This window comes from Saimiri boliviensis, chromosome 7 (genome assembly GCF_048565385.1).
Source record: "Saimiri boliviensis isolate mSaiBol1 chromosome 7, mSaiBol1.pri, whole genome shotgun sequence".
In the NCBI taxonomy this organism is placed as follows: Eukaryota; Metazoa; Chordata; class Mammalia; order Primates; family Cebidae; genus Saimiri; species Saimiri boliviensis.
In genome coordinates, this window is record NC_133455.1 from 74,325,170 (window position 1) to 74,341,581 (window position 16,412).

Here is a 16,412-nt window from a genome sequence, read left to right on the forward strand (position 1 = left end):
AGATTCTTATCAAATTACCATCACCCTTCCAAATATTTGATGACTTTTTGTTTGTTTGTTTTGTGAAGGAAAAAAATCAGTGTCAAGAGCATGGTATTAAAATTACTCATTAGCTATCACTACTTAGCTTTCCAGACTTATTTCTTCATAAATCCTTTTATCTTTCTAAAACGTAGATACACGGGTCTCTTTATTTTCATAAGTCTGTTTTTTTTTTTTTTTTTTTTTTTTTCGTTTTTTTTCCTCATGCTATTTCATAAGCCTCTACTGCTTTTACCCATTTCTTGACCTGACGAACTTCTACTTACTAAGATTTGGTCAATGATTTTCAGCTATTGATTTTTGCAATAAGATTTAAAATGGAAGCTTGACATTTAATTCTTAAATTTTGAATAAAATTATCATAGGCCCAGAATGATAATCTACATTTGCATTTGAAATAGGGAAAATCATGTAAACACAACAGAAAACAAAATTTCTTCTTGATAAAATGTAGAATGGCTATATGCAAAATGCTGTGAGACTATTTGCTATTTGCTCCTTATCAAATGTCCCTCCTCCTCCTGCAAACGTCTGTCTTGTCATCCATTAACATAGAAATCAAGCTCAAGTATTTTCATCCTCTCCTAGCAAATAATCTCCCTCTCCTTGATAATTATCTCCCTAGATTTTGCCCTTTGTCTAATCACTAAATTCTAAATTTACAATGCTATTCTGACCAAAGAGTTGCTTGCTATTCAGGCCCTAGTGGATAAAACATTTAATTTTTTGGTAAGGTGCACAGACCCAATGGGGAAGTGCTTAATCAGAGCACTTAATTGTAAGATATATGGAGCACTATAAGACACAGAGAACATTTTATTTGCTCTTGCTTAATACAGCTTTAGTTTCACCCAAAATATGCTATAACTTCCTTGACAGCAAGCATTATGCTTTCATCCTAAAAAAAATTTCAATAAAGTGCAGAGAATATCCTCACTGATTCTCTGAAATTTACTGAAGTCTCAACTTAGTTTACAGTGTAGAAAATTGACAGCAAAATTATATAGGATTGCATTTCATTTAACTATCAGTATGAATTAGATAAACATCTATAAAATTTAAAAAGTCAACTCCAGGTGTAATTTGTAAGTACACACTCTTCCTTTGATAGCAAAGGCACCCGAGTTAGATAAGTAAAAGAAAGAAATTTCTTCCTCAGAAATGACTTCACATGCCACTTGATTCAAAGATCTCAAATTAAGTCTTTAGGACTGAGTCTTTTTCCATTGCTCAGCATCAATTTCCTCTGTACAAGTTACATTCTAAGACTTCTTATAGCTGCAAAATGTTTGTCAGTTGTTCCAGGCTTACATATGATCGTAGCTTCAAGTCTAGCAAAACAGAAAGCATGTCCTCCTGGTGGCACCTCACAAGCCTCAGAATTCTGCTTCAATATAGTTTGGATGGAGAATATTTTCCTGAAGGAAATTAGAGATTTCATGCCAGAGAGTAAGAGATGCTGAGTAGAGAGACAAAATGGCTACTGGATAGTGAAACAACAAAATGATGACAGTAAGTGACTATGTTTCTATTGATTATATTTCTTCATTTCTAATTTGCTTTAATTGAGATAACATGCCTCATAGATTTAAATTAAAAAAAACAATTGTCATTATCATCATATCACGCTTCTTGACTTCCATGTGAAAGGCACTATATTAAAATTATGTGTTCTCTTTACCCTAAGTTGAGATGAATGCAATCACTTTCTATTTTAAATAACTAAATATAAAGCATAATTATATTCACTATCACCAAGTCAAAATTTCATATTATATTTTACTTTTCAAGTTAATTATAAGAAAATCTATTTAAAGCCATTTTCCCATTTTCCTCTTCACAGAATTGTTCTTCATAAATATTGTTTACATAACTTTTATTTTAAAATTAGAAAGCCAATCTTAAGCTTGGTGTTAATTTTATGTAATATTAGCTTGAAGTTCATTGTACGGTAGCATTCTGTACAATTTTGTAGCCAACGAGCAACAGGCTTTATGTAAAGTCTAGAAGTGTAGTAGGCTATACCACCTGGGTTTGTGTAAGTACATTCTGTGATGTTCATACAGTGTTGAAGTTGCCTAATAACACATTTCTCAGAACATACTCCCATTGCTAAGCGACACATACCTGTATTATAAAAACTTGACATTCTTAGCAATGGTATTGACCATTATTATTGCAAATGGTTGGGACCCAATTCAATCCATCTTAACACACACACACACACACACACACACAGACACAATAGTAGCGTACTTCACAGAATTAAAGGAAGAACTGTAAGCCTCAGGGCATCTCTGGCATATTGAAACTTGGCATTCTCAGGATAGTCTCTGCTGTCTCTTATCTCTGCTTTTCTCTGTATGCAGGCTTCTTCTTTCTGTCTGTGTGACAGGTAAATATATTCTGGGCCTATATCCCTGCAAGTCTATATCCATAGAATAAAGAGATATTCACTGTCCTCCAAACATGCACGTATACATAATAGCTCCAACTCCAACACATACACATGTTCTAGTTAAAAAGCCAGAGGAGTGATTCTTATTGTCCCTTCTTGGATTATTATGCCTACTCCTGGACCAACATCTTCAAGCCAGTTTATAGATTATGAATCTGTCAACTTGGGTCACATGCCACCCTTGGGGGCAGAGGCCAGGTGTGGTTATCAGAAAGGATGAGGAGATCTACTGGGTGAAGATGTTAAGTACTACAATAACCAAAGAAAAGTTTGGTTAGAATAATTTGAACAATTACTCTAATTCTTTATTTTTGTCTCCCTCTGGGTCAGAGATATTAAAAATTATGTAAGTACGAGCAAGCTCTGGCATTAAGGAGGGCAGTGTATGGGGGAGTGAGCATGAAGAGAGGGATATTGGAATCCTCAGGAGCCACTTTGAAAAAGTTTTCAAAATTGTCAATCTCTTCAGATATTTAGTTGCAATTTCAAATTACATTAAACGAGAGCTTAATATTTTTATGCTTAGCAGAAGTGACCATGGGTTTGTAAAGATGTAGAAAATTAGTGTAACAGAACTTATTTTGTTCTATTGACAATACCCAAACCCTGAAATTGATCCCAAAGTTGTGCTTGGAAATGAATATGGTAAATGTCAGCAAATAAATAAGAATTAACTTTCCACATATGTGCCATGCCATATCCAGGGACTATTTAGTAAGTCTTTAGGATATTTCTTGATGAACTCTAATTTCTAATTGAACTTGAGATAACATCTTCAATCTCCTCTCGATTATCCTCATCACATTGCCACCTAGAGAGATAGGAAGCACAATATTAGCAGCATTCCTGACAGAGATGTATGTCAGCCTTTTTTACCCTTTGGTCATAGTTCATTCCACTGGGGACTGGCTAAATACACTGAATACTAATACAAACAATACTCAGAAACATATATCTGGAGCTTGTTATGAGCTGGGCCATGTTACATTCCATACATTGCCTAATTTAATACTTGACCCCATCCTTTGAAATAGGTATCATCATGCCCATATCACAGTTGAGAATACTGCAGCTCAGAAACATTAAAAAAAAAAAAATTTTCCAAGGGTCATATAACAGCAAATGAAAAGAGCCAAAACAGTGATCCATTTCTGGTTCTCAATCCCATCATGTTGCCAGGAATAGGGTAGACACTCAAAACATGAATTGAGCGTAATTAGCATGTCAGCATGAGGAATGTGTGATAGCAAGGTAAGAATAAACATATCATCTCTCATTAAATTGTCCTTCAAGTAAATAAACTATAATATTCTTTTTATCCCATCCCATCTCGTTTTATTTTTCATATTTGAAATTTAAAAAAATTGGATAATCATTTTATTTAAAGTCATTTTAATGGGAACAAGAAACACTGGGGACTACTTGAGGTGATGAAGGTAAGATGGGTTGTGGGTTGGAAATTCACCTATTGGGTTCTGTGTTCACCTACCTTGGTGACGGGATCATTAATATACCAAACTTTAACGACACGCAATTTACCCGTGTGACAAACAACACATGTGCCTTCAGCACCTAAAATAAAAGTAGAAAAAAAAAAGTCATCTCAACATTATGATCAGTTGGAAAGCACATGTCTCCAGAATGAGGTAGAATTCCTTAAAAGTGCAGAGCTATTGAACTATCACATCATCTCTTCTGGGCACTCTGCTACCATTAATGGTAGCATAAGGTCACATTAGTTAGCCCCCTAGATGTACATATCACATTGTTAATTACAATCAAGGAAACCTAACTCATCTTCTTGTAGGATTTTATTAAACCACATCTTCTTCATTTATACAGATGCTGCAGGTATTTGAACACAATTATAGTATTTTACATTTATTTCTATGACAAATATGAAATGTTAAGTTCAATTTATTCCAGTTCTAACCAATTAAGAATTTTGCTATGCTGATTGCTACCTCCATGATATTAGCCTTCCTTTTTTTTTTTTTAACAAAATGATTAAATTTATAGATTAATCCAAAGGAAATATAAATGTAACTTTAAAAAGGGAGAAATTATTATTATTATCATCTTATCTTTCATCTTCTTATCTCTAATGATAAAATTAATAAGTGATTATTTAGATAACACCTTTTTGTTTGCCCTCAGAGGAGAGAGAATGAATCTTTTCACCTAGTAGAATTAGCCATAAAACATTTCTTCCTGCTGAAAACCTCCTCCCCATCCACACAAAAAAGAAGAAGGAGGAGGAGGAAGGGACACACGGTGGGAGAAAATCTTTATTACTCTAAATCAACAGAATATACCCCGAGGGTGGCTGAGGTGAGAGAGGGTAGAGGAGGACATCACCTGTGACTATTTCCCTTTAATCCCTGCTGCACCCCCTGAGGCAGCACAGACAGTTGGGAGTGATTAGACTTTGTCACATTTTAAAGCTAAGTGAGAAATTAATTAAACTGTAGAGTTGCTGGAAAGCATCTAAAACAAAATGGAAGATTAGTTTCTGTGTGTCCTGAGAAAGAAATGAAGTTCCATCACTTAGAAAGCTAAAGGCGTTTCTCTGCAATCTGCACTGTGCCTTGCAGTCATACAGTTGGGCACTGAAGCATGTCTTATGAAAATCATCAGTCTGGCTTGTTATAAGTAAAAATTTATAAAAGTCTGGATGGAAATATTCTATCCTAACTTAAATCACCAAAGTCTACTACAGGCCATTATGGGAATAGAGATAATGTCTGAATCTCTCATAGGCCCAAGGGCTGACTCAGAAACACAGGTGGAAAAATAATCCATGGAAGAAGTTTGATAATTATACTTAAACCTAATGAGTATATGACAGCTGTCAAGGGGAAGGAGCCAGGAAGGTAGAGGGAGGTGGCTTATCAACTTTTGAGGTGCCTGGTCTTAAGCTTGGCTAGGGAAAATTATGGTTTTTGAAATGCACCCTGAAAAGATAAGATAGGAAGTTGGAGAGACACAATCTCAGGGCATAGATAGTGAGGTATTGTCAGTATTTAACATGAGAGATTTAAAATTCACAAAGTTAGGGATAAGCTTTATTAAACATCACGTTAATCTTCTTAATAGCCTGTCTTTTAATGATTATCTGAAGAACTGTTTTAGAACTGATAAATGAAAAGGCAGATATTTAAGCCTTATTTTAGTTTGAAGATAAAGATAGATCATCTCCTTTTTTTTTTTTTTTTTTTTTTTTGAGACTGAGTTTCGCCCTTGTTAACCAGGCTGGAGTGCAATGGCGCGATCTCGGCTCACCGCAACCTCCGCCTCCTGGGTTCAGGCAATTCTCCTGCCTCAGCCTCCTGAGTAGCTGGGATTACAGGCACGCGCCACCATGCCCAGCTAATTTTTTGCACTTTTAGTAGAGACGGGGTTTCACCATGTTGACCAGGATGGTCTCCATCTCTCGACCTCGTGATCCACCCGCCTCGGCCTCCCAAAGTGCTGGGATTACAGGCTTGAGCCACCGCGCCCAGCCAGATCATCTTCTTTAAAATGAAAATGAGAGAACAACTAACTGCTGAGGTAGCCCTATCATATGACGTTTATATTTTAAATTAGTATTTTATTTATTGTATGTATGTATGTTTTTATTTTTTATTTTGTTTTTGAGACAAAGTGTTGCTCTGTTGCCCAGACTGAAGTGCAACCTCTGCCTCCTGGGTTCAAGCCATTCTCCTGCCTCAGCATCCCGATTAGCTGGGATTACAGGTGCGCAGCACCACACTGGGCTAATTTTTGTATTTTGGTTGAGACGGGTTTCACCTGTTGGCCAGGCTGGTCTGGAATTCCGGACCTCTGGCGATCCACTTGCCTTGGCCTCACAAAGTGCTAGGATTACAGGTGTGAGCCACCACAGCCAGCCTAAAATTAATATTTTGAATTTGTGTTTTATTAACTTTGAATGTGCAAGAAGAAAATTAAACACCTTGTAGAATTACACATGTAAAAAATTAGGTAGCAAGTCCACCTCAGTGAACTGTTCTGATCAGTTACAAATGGTCAGCAGTCTACTTGACAGAGTTGTGGCTTTTGCCCCTGCGTCTTTGGTAAATGTTAAAAAGATATAATGGCATATACCTCTCTATTTTTAGGTGCAATATATAAAAATATTTTTCTTTGAGGAAAATAAATGCAGCAGAGGGACGTTGCATGGCATACCAAAATTTGCAAATTGTGGCAGAGGGAGACTTTGAATACTTAGCTTCCTCCCAGTACACAAAATATTCTCAATTGCTTCACTTTTTAGCATATTAGAAAAGAATAACAGAGAAACAACATAACATCTAAGCCTAATTAGTAATTCACAGTTGGTAGAAATTCACTATTTGATATGCTACCTCAAAGAAAATATTTTTGTTCTTTAATGACATAGAAAAATAGCAGAAAGAAACTAGAATGATCAAGAAGAAAAATATTAGAAAACTATGAGAAAGAATACACAACAGGAAAATTTTTACATCTATTAACTCTTTTGATCTAACAAGAAGTGTTTGTACAGACAGACCAGAAGAAATTTACCTGTAAGTTCTAGCTTTTAACATCTTTTTAAGGAGTCAAGCATTAATAAGTTAATACTAAATATTAATTTCCTTTGGTAGTCTCCAGGTAATAATTTTAAGAATAATCATCTACTTCTTTAAATAGCAAAATATCATTAAAGTGATCTTCTTTTACAATTTTTTAAACTTCCTCTGCAATATAAAACTGCTAATTAAAAATTTGTTTTGTTCTCCAAATTCTTTCCATATCCTGTAAATTATATGTAAGTGAAAAGCTCAGGGATGAATGTAGTTGTGAAAAAAAAAAAAAAAGACAAAACTGTATCTAATGAGTCTATAAGAATTGTCTGATATGAGACATAATCATTATAATAATGACCTATTATTACATTTGTACATGTATAAATAGGACAAAAGACATTTTTTTCCCCTATCCTCTGATATTCTACAAATGGGGCCTGCAAATTAGACTGACAAAAGACAGATTAGCAGAAGGAAAAAGACAGAGTTTATTTATGCATATACCATGGATTTGTAGGAGAGAACTCAGTGATGAGTAACTCGAAAAAGTGGTTTGATTCGAGAGCTTATACACCATCTTAACAAAGAGTGACAAATTTCTGGACAAGTGGCAAGACCAAAGAAAAGGGGTTTGGGCTTCCAGGGACAGCAAATTGCTTGACTCCTTCATCTCCTGGTTTATTTCCATTTATTTTCATGCTGGCCTAAATCAGAAAAAGTTGAAATGTTTCATCTTCAGTGCCATGTTGCCAAGTGAAGAAACAACCATGGGAACTATGATGAGTTAGATATTCAGATACGGATACATGGGAAACTGAAAGAATTTGGAAGGGGGTAGATCTATTAATCTTCCAAACTTTTCTTGGACTCATGCACTAACAGAAACAGAAAAGCAAGTTACAGACATAATTTAAAGTGACAAAATACTTAAAATGTATTGAATTTTGAATAGCTGCACATTGCTTTAGTCACTAATTATGTTGCAGTAACAAACGAATCTCAAATCTTGGTGGCTTGTTTTCCACTCATGTGACATATTAGTTGTAGGTTAGCTCTGACTTTGCTCCACAAGTCTTTATTTCAGGATTGACAAAAGAGGAGAGACCCTTTTGAAGACATACTTTTCTTCTGGCAGAGAAAAAGAGCAATGGTGGAGCTAAAAAAATGGCTCTTTAGGTTCTGCTGAGAAGCAGCATACACCACTTCCCTTCACATTTCAATATTCAAAGCAAGTGCTATGATCAAGACTGATGTTAATGAAGTGGGGACATAAAATACTCCTAAGAGCATCATTTTGAACAATAATACAATCTGTCGCATAGACACAAAATAGTTTCCTATAACAAATCAAAGTTTCTTTGCTCCTAATTCTTACACAGTAGAGCAGGCGTCCCCAAACTACAGCCCGCGGGCCGCATGTGACCCCCTGAGGCCATCTATCTGGCCCCCCCGCTGCACTTCAGGAAGGGGCACCTCTTTCATTGGTGGTCAGTGAGAGGAGCACAGTATATGGCGGCCCTCCAACGGTCTGAGGGACAGTGAACTGGCCCCCTGTGTAAAAAGTTTGGGGATGCCTGCAGTAGAGGCTATTGTTTCTCCTTACAAATAGGTTCCAAAATTCTCCTACTTCTGCTTGCACTGCCACCATCCTTATCCAGGGCACTTTTATTACTTTTTTCAACTATGATAACAGATTCCTAGCTGGTTTCTGCTTTTCGTTCCTGGCCTCTACCTTCAATATACTCTCTAAAACAAGGGCCATCTCCTTTAGATGTAAATAGATGTAAATAGTGTTTAAAGATTTTTCATCATTTTTCCTTCACTCATAACAAAACCCAAACTCTCCCCTGTGGTGAACAAGGCCCTGCATGATGGCTTTTGTTTTTCCTTCTTATCTCCTCCTGTGCTTTTCCACTTTCTTCAGACACTCACATAAAATATTTTCCTTAAGCTCTTCAGTGATCTTAGTTATTTCTTGACTTCTGCTAGCTTTTGAATTTGTTTGCTCTTACTTCTCTAGTTCTTTTAATTGTGATGTTAGGGTGTCGATTTTAGATATTTCCTGCTTTCTCACGGGCATTGAGTGCTATAAATTTCCCTCTACACGCTGCTTTAAACGTGTCCCAGATATTCTGGGACATTGTGTCTTTGTTCTCTTTGGTTTCAAAGAACATCTTTATTTCTGCCTTCGTTTTGTTATTTACTCAGTAGTCATTCAGGAGCAGCTTGTCCAGTTTTCATGTCATTGTGCAGCTTTGAGTGAGCTTCTTAATCCTGAGTTGTAATTTGATTGCACCGTGGTCTGAGAAACTGTTATGATTTCAGTTCATTTGCATCTACTGAGGAGTGTTTTACTTCCAATTATGCAGTCAATTTTAGAATAAGTACCCCGTGGCACTTAGAGGAATGCATATTCTGTTGATTTGGGGTGGAGAGTTCGTAGGTGTCTGTTAGGTCCACTTGGTTCAGATCTGAGTTCAAGTCTTGGATAGCCTTGTTAATTTTCTGTCTTATTGATCTAATGTTGACAGTGGGGGGTTAAAGTCTCCCACTATTATTGTGTGGGAGTCTAAGTCTCATTGGAGGTCTCTAAGAACTTGCTTTATGAATATGGGTGCTCCTGTACTGGGTGCATATATATTTAGGATAGCTCTTCTTGTTGAATTGATCCCTTTACCATTATGTAATGCCCTTCTTTGTCTGTTTTGATATTTGTTGGTTTAAAGTCTGTTTTATCAGAGACTAAGATTACAATACTTATTTTTTTCTTTCCATTTGCTTGGTAAATATTTCTCTACCCCTTTATTTTGAGCTTACATCTTTGCACGTGAGATGTGTCTCCTGAATACTGCACATTGCTGGGTCTTGACTATTTATCCAGTTTGCCAATCTCTGTCTCTTAAGTGGGGCATTTAGCCTGTTTACATTTAAGGTTAATATTTTCATGTGTAAATTCCTCAAATGTCTCATTTATTTCCTGTATTTTGGTTTCAGTTTAAATGTCACCTTATCAGACAAGCCTTCCTCAACTACCCTATCTAAAGTAAAACCCCTTTCCAATGTCACCCCATTTTCTGTCATTTTCTATTTCAGAGAATATTTGCAGCATCAAGCACAATTTATAATTATTTCATGTCTTCTCTCCTCTATGTAAACTTCATATTGGAAAAGACCAGAGCTATATTATTATTGTATCTAAGCCCTAGAATATACCATATTACTTATTATAGAAATGTGTGCTAATTTAATTCATAAACAAAATAAAACCTAGGATCTAGCACTGTCTTACAATAAATAAAAGCAAGCATAATACTTTCTCTGAATAGCATGGAACACAAGTGGATTAAGAAATTATATAGAGTACCAAATCTAGCATGTACTAAAAAATTCTTTATAGCTGAAGCCAATTTTGCACAATTACTCTAGGAGAGAAGGTCTGCTAATGTTCTAAAGGAACACCCAGCAGCCTCTAAACTAGAATTCAGCTAAAAGGAAGAAATAGATGGTTACACATATTATATTCTGCCCCATTACATGTGACCCAGCAACCCTGAAAATGTGATGTGATAAATCATTACCCTGAGGCTAGGCAGATAATGACGAATCCAGTAACACAACTCAACCTGGAATAAATGTAGAAGGATCCCAGATACATAGCAAATATCTAAATCTTTTAATAGCTCAGAAGATCCAGAAGTCAGTTTATACCAGTCTGCTGCATTTTGAAGGTGACTTATTGAGATCCCATCTATTTGCCTTTGTTATAGGATGATAGAAGCAAGCAGAATAGAGCAGAAAGTCTAGAAAGGATAAAAAAAATAATAACAAATATCTATATTTATATACATCTATATGAAAGAGAGGCACATACTGGCATGCTTTATGTAGTCACTGCCTCATGGTCACCCAGCACACACATGGTCTCTTTACCACTGGGATCTTATGTTGATGTCCTCTTCCTCTTACCCTCTGTAACCATGGGGCTTTTAAAAATACATATGTTCTTAATTTTTCAGAAGGCAAGTGTGCATAAAGGTGAGTGTTCTTTCTGACTTCAGGTCTCAACAATCTTGCTCACAGTATTATTTACTGTACATACCCACTTTCTTCAATAAAATAAGCCAGTTGGTCATGGTAAATACTAATAATAAAGACAATACTTTATAGCGTATGTTTTAAAATTCTTTACTCTTATATTCTTTCAACACCACTGTGAGATAAATATTGTATATTCTTTTTTTAATTGAGTGCCTAATATGTTTCAGTCACCATTCTGAGGGGAATAGTGTTATCCAACATGGTTCCTGCCCTCAAGGAGTTAATCTTCTATTAGGGAAGATAGAAAGAGAACATTATGATAGGATAACATTTCAGTGGTTGGTGTTTGCCCCTCCAGAAACAACATTCCCCTGACAGGAGATACTTGCCATTCTTTGGGTGTTTGCTGTACAAAACCAGAGGAAAGGGGGAGGCTTAAGAGGAATGCTTTTTTAAGTGCAACAGTGCTCAGAGACTGAACCCCAGGGCCACAGTTCTAACTTGTAATCATAATAGGAGGTGGTATGGCAGAGATACAGATGAGAGATTATGGATTTTCCAAGAAGGAGAAAAATATTGCAACTCTGTGGTGGTACAGAAAGTTTTGTAGTAGAATAAAGAGAGATGGTGTGGAAAGGGAGACTAGAAGAAGCTTGGTAATTAAGACTGCATTGACTAGTCCTTGAAAGATGTGTTTTATCACATGGAGTGGAAGGCAAAGTCATTCCAAATAGAAGAAGTGGCAAGAGCAAAGGACCTCAGAATCTTTAAATAATTGGATGTACATCTGCAAAAGGATGTTTTATGGTTTGGCTGGAAAAAAAACAAATCAGTGAGTAAATCAGAGTAGAAGGAATTCAGTTTGGAAAGTTAAGTTAGATCGATCATAAAAATTGTTTATGTGGTGTCCAGAGATTTTTGAATGACTTACTAATGGGCTTGTGGACATGTGCTGCTTCAATTTTCCTTCTAGGAAGTATTTGGTGCCCAGCTCTTGGGAGTGCTATCAGTAATCTTCCATTTAGTGGCAAAGGATGTACAATGAGTGCATCACCAAGGGCTCCATTAGCAGTGTAATGCATTGTGTCACCCGGTAGTAGCCATAATGTTGTAATGATCCTTACACAGCTCACCCAAGGTTCCAGCTTAGAAACGAAAACTGGAAAATGTGTAAAGCACTGACTCAATACTATTGTGTCCCAAGTACTCATCATACATGGGTCTTGCAATTCAGGGATATATTTAGAATTAGGTCCTCTTAACTTACTCCCAGATGTCCACCTACAGACTGTCTTTCTCATCCCTATAATTTTATACTCTGTTGAATTAGAAGTCCTTGTTTTCCAGGAAAGGAACACGTCCACCAATGAACAGAGTGACATTTTCACTGAAACTAAAACTATGATAGCTGCATGGTCATATGGGGCATCGTATGTCAGAAGACCAGCAAAGAAGATGCTTACTATGCTGGTGGGGGAGAATGAATTCTGACTATTATGAGGAGCTATATTTACAGCGACAAAAACCAAAATGGGGAGGAGTGCATCTGGAGCTCAGAGATTAATGGAAGCATTTCTTGGAGTTCCCAGGCCTGTTAAGACTGAATGGAAATTACATTTTCCATAGCTTGCAAAAAGCAAAACAACCAAATGCTCAGATTCCTCTGGAATCAAATCCCGAATCATACAACTGAGAATATGGAAGTTTAGTAGTGTATTTTTCAGTAACCAGTCATTGGAAAAAAAAAAAAAAAAAGGCAACCAAAGTCTCAGACTTCTCAAGGAATATCTCCATTGTCTGACTGGACAAACACCTAAATCAGCTACAATAAAATCCTGAATCATACCACCTAGAATATGGAAGTTTAGTAGCATATTTCTCAGTAATTGGTCACTGAAAAAAAAAAAGGCAATCAAATTCTTAGACTTCTCAGGGAATATCTCCATCATATGACTGGACAAACACCTTAAATCAGTTACCATGCTGGTTGGACAAAGGAAAATGGGTGGTAGAGATTGGAGACAAGGAACATTATTTACAGCCTCAGAAAAAGCTGTCAGAATGGGCACTACGTTTCTCTCATTAACCTTAATTATTGAGTCTTATTAAGAAAATGTCTCTAACTCATGAAGACTTAATTGACATAGTATAATCAATTTGGGTTACAAGGAGATCTGAGTCATGTCAGGGTGGGCTGGAGGAGATGCTTTATCTGGCCTGCATTGCATTGTCTTATTTACTCCTAATTTTAGCTGCAGTGATGGCAGTTACTTCTGTGCATGCTAACAGCACCCCTTTGTGAGTGTGAGTCAAGAATCTTGCTGCATTTCTGTCTCATAATTTTCACTGAAGACGCAGAATTCCAGTCTGCTCACAAGGGCAGGCATTGCCTGGTAGTGCAGGACAGTTCATGCTTTAGGGGTTGGGATCTGATAAACATCCTAGCCATCTTCCATGTGGATACTGTTTGGAGGCATTCTACGTATTTATCAGAAGACATGGCCGAGTTGAAACCCTGATGCCTACAATTGTGACCTCAGTAATTCGCCTTTCATTAACTTCCTGTTAATGAATCACATTTTCTCTGGTCTCTTCAGCCTTCTAGAATGAAATCCCAAGTCAAATACCTGTACCTAAATTTGTGTCTCAGATTCTGTTTATGGGACAACTCAAACTAAATAATTATGATGGCACTTTGGAAAACAAAGAAATGTATATATGAGAATTGCATATAACAACTAACTCATGTCTAGGAAACCAAATAGGGCAAAGAATAACTAAGTACAGTTATTCAGAAGCAATAAAAAGAGTTTTACATAATATAAGTTGGACAGCCAGGAATAATGTTAGTGTTGGGGAAAAGTCCATCTGTCATTTGTGTTAAGATGCTTATTATTAGACACCCTACATTGCTGTGTTCCGTGTACCAAATTAAAATGAATTGAGTAAAACAACTCTATGAGTTGCTTGTCTCCTCAGTGTGTTTTAATTCAGCATTTATTGCTTGTTTTTCTATTTATAAAGTAACATATATTCATAATAGAACATTTAGATTTTAGAAAAGTCTATAGAAATATTGCTTATAGGCCTGCCGTCCAAGAGCTTTCATCAGGTAGTATGATGCGAGTTTAGGTTGTAAAATAAATAAATAAAAGTGTATGTATAACTGAAATACATATATTTCAATTCTGCTAATAAAAACGTATTACTGTGTTTCTGCTGTATGGATATAAAGTGAAAGCCAAAATTTCAGTCTCTGTGAATGTGAAGCTCAAATAAACTGGTCCTCTGCCTCTTCAGTTATTCACTATCCAATGATAGCCCCAACCCCCCAACCATGTCATAAGAATGATAATATTTCAGTCTGCAAATATACTATAGTTTATTGACCTACTCTTAGACAATCCAAATTTTTTTAATTTTTAAATTATCATTTGAGCAAATCTATGGTGGGACTAATAGGTTAAAAGTTAGAAAGACCTTTTGTTTTTTAACAATATTGCCAAATTGTGTTTCTGAAAGTCTAAACCAATCACTCTTCTACCAGCTGACAGTGAATAAACCCTCTCACCCTCTCCCATACAGGGTTTTGTTTTATTTTGTTTTTCTTGAACAGTGATAGGCCTGGGTCATCAGGGGTACCAGGTCAAGAGGATACTGAGACAAGTAACTCGAATAGTGCATTCCAGGCCTGAACAGCTACTACACAGTAGAGAGTGAATATGAACAATGGTGAGAACGTCACATGGTACCATCTACATGTGAACAAAATAATGGAGTCTACATCTAAGTAATAATTACTTGTCCATTTTTGCATGCGCATTTTTGGTTTTACAACACAGAGATCTGTTTTCAAATGTGACCCTTAGAGGCATGATATTTTAATAAGAACTGAAACTTTTAGCTTGAAAAAAATATATAATCAGATCATCTTCAGCGCTGTTTAGCCCTCTGAGTCAAACTCAAGTCCTCCCTCATGAGTAATGCTGTCCTCATTATTTTTTTTCTGCCAGATGGCTTGCTAATTTAAAGTCCCTGAAGTGATAGGTGTTTTATTATAGACAATCCGCTTGGCTGGGAAAAGTAAGACGGCAGCCTTTCACACCTTCACTGATGAAGTTAATGAGTTCATATCAACTTTATGAAACTCATTTCACTTATTCAGACTTGCAGAATTGGATACAGGAGAATAAGCATATATTTCAGATTCCAGGAATATTTTAATGAAGTGCATCCAGAAAAAGTTATGAAAATGCAATAAAAAATATAATGTTCTTTTCCATGAACACTATCAATGCCTCTAATCAAGGCTTTTATTAATTTATGATAGTTTATTGCTAGAGATTATTAACTGATTTTCTGCTTTTAATCTCTCAGGTCTCTAAACCACACTTCATATGATGATCAGAGTAGAATCCCCCCAAATGCCTCAGATATCATCCAACAAATGACTATTAGAGGTCTAACTTCCTTGGCCTGTCATTCAAATTCATTCAGTCCATCCATTCCTTGCTTACCCTGCTCATATTCTTCAGCACTTCTCCCAAGACAAGTCCACTCAGAGTTCAGTTATGTTATTTCTGATCAGTTCACCCTTTTGCTTTTATTTCTGATCTTGGTTTATCTACTTCTACTTTTTTTTTTAAAAAAAAACATACAAAGCCTGGCTCAAGGGGCACCTTTCCTATGAAGCCTTCCTTGACTTCTTTTCAAAAGTTATTTATGCCTCTGGTGAATTCTTGAAAAAATTGTTTTCTGTACCACTCATGGGCAAAAATTTACATACTGTCTTTTATTATAGTTAGTTAAATTTACATATGATCACTGCAGTTTACAAATTATGGTGATGCAGGAAACGTGGCTTAGGCACGGTTTACATTCTTTACTTCATTTAGCAGAGAACTTTGCAAGAAGCAGATGACAAATTAATATTTATTAATTTCAAGTCTTTATATATATTTTCTAGGCGATGCTAATGAATTTTAAATGACTTATAAGTACAATGAATCGCTTACCAAAAAGCATTCCCATAAATATTAAATAATACACTTTCTTGTTGACACTACTAAGGTGCCTAAAATAGAGTTTTCTCATATAAACTAAACTCATGCACAAGGATAATTTTTAAATAAGAGTGAAAATGCATACTTGGAAGAGTTGAGAACAAGATATAACATATAAGTGCATAAGATACTATGAAATTAAAGTATCATATGTAATTGTGTAACTGCAATTGTGGATAGAAAAGGTCATGATTAAGGAAATTACATAATCTTGTATTAGTAGAATAGTGTTTCCTTCTTATGTGACTACTTTGGAGAAGT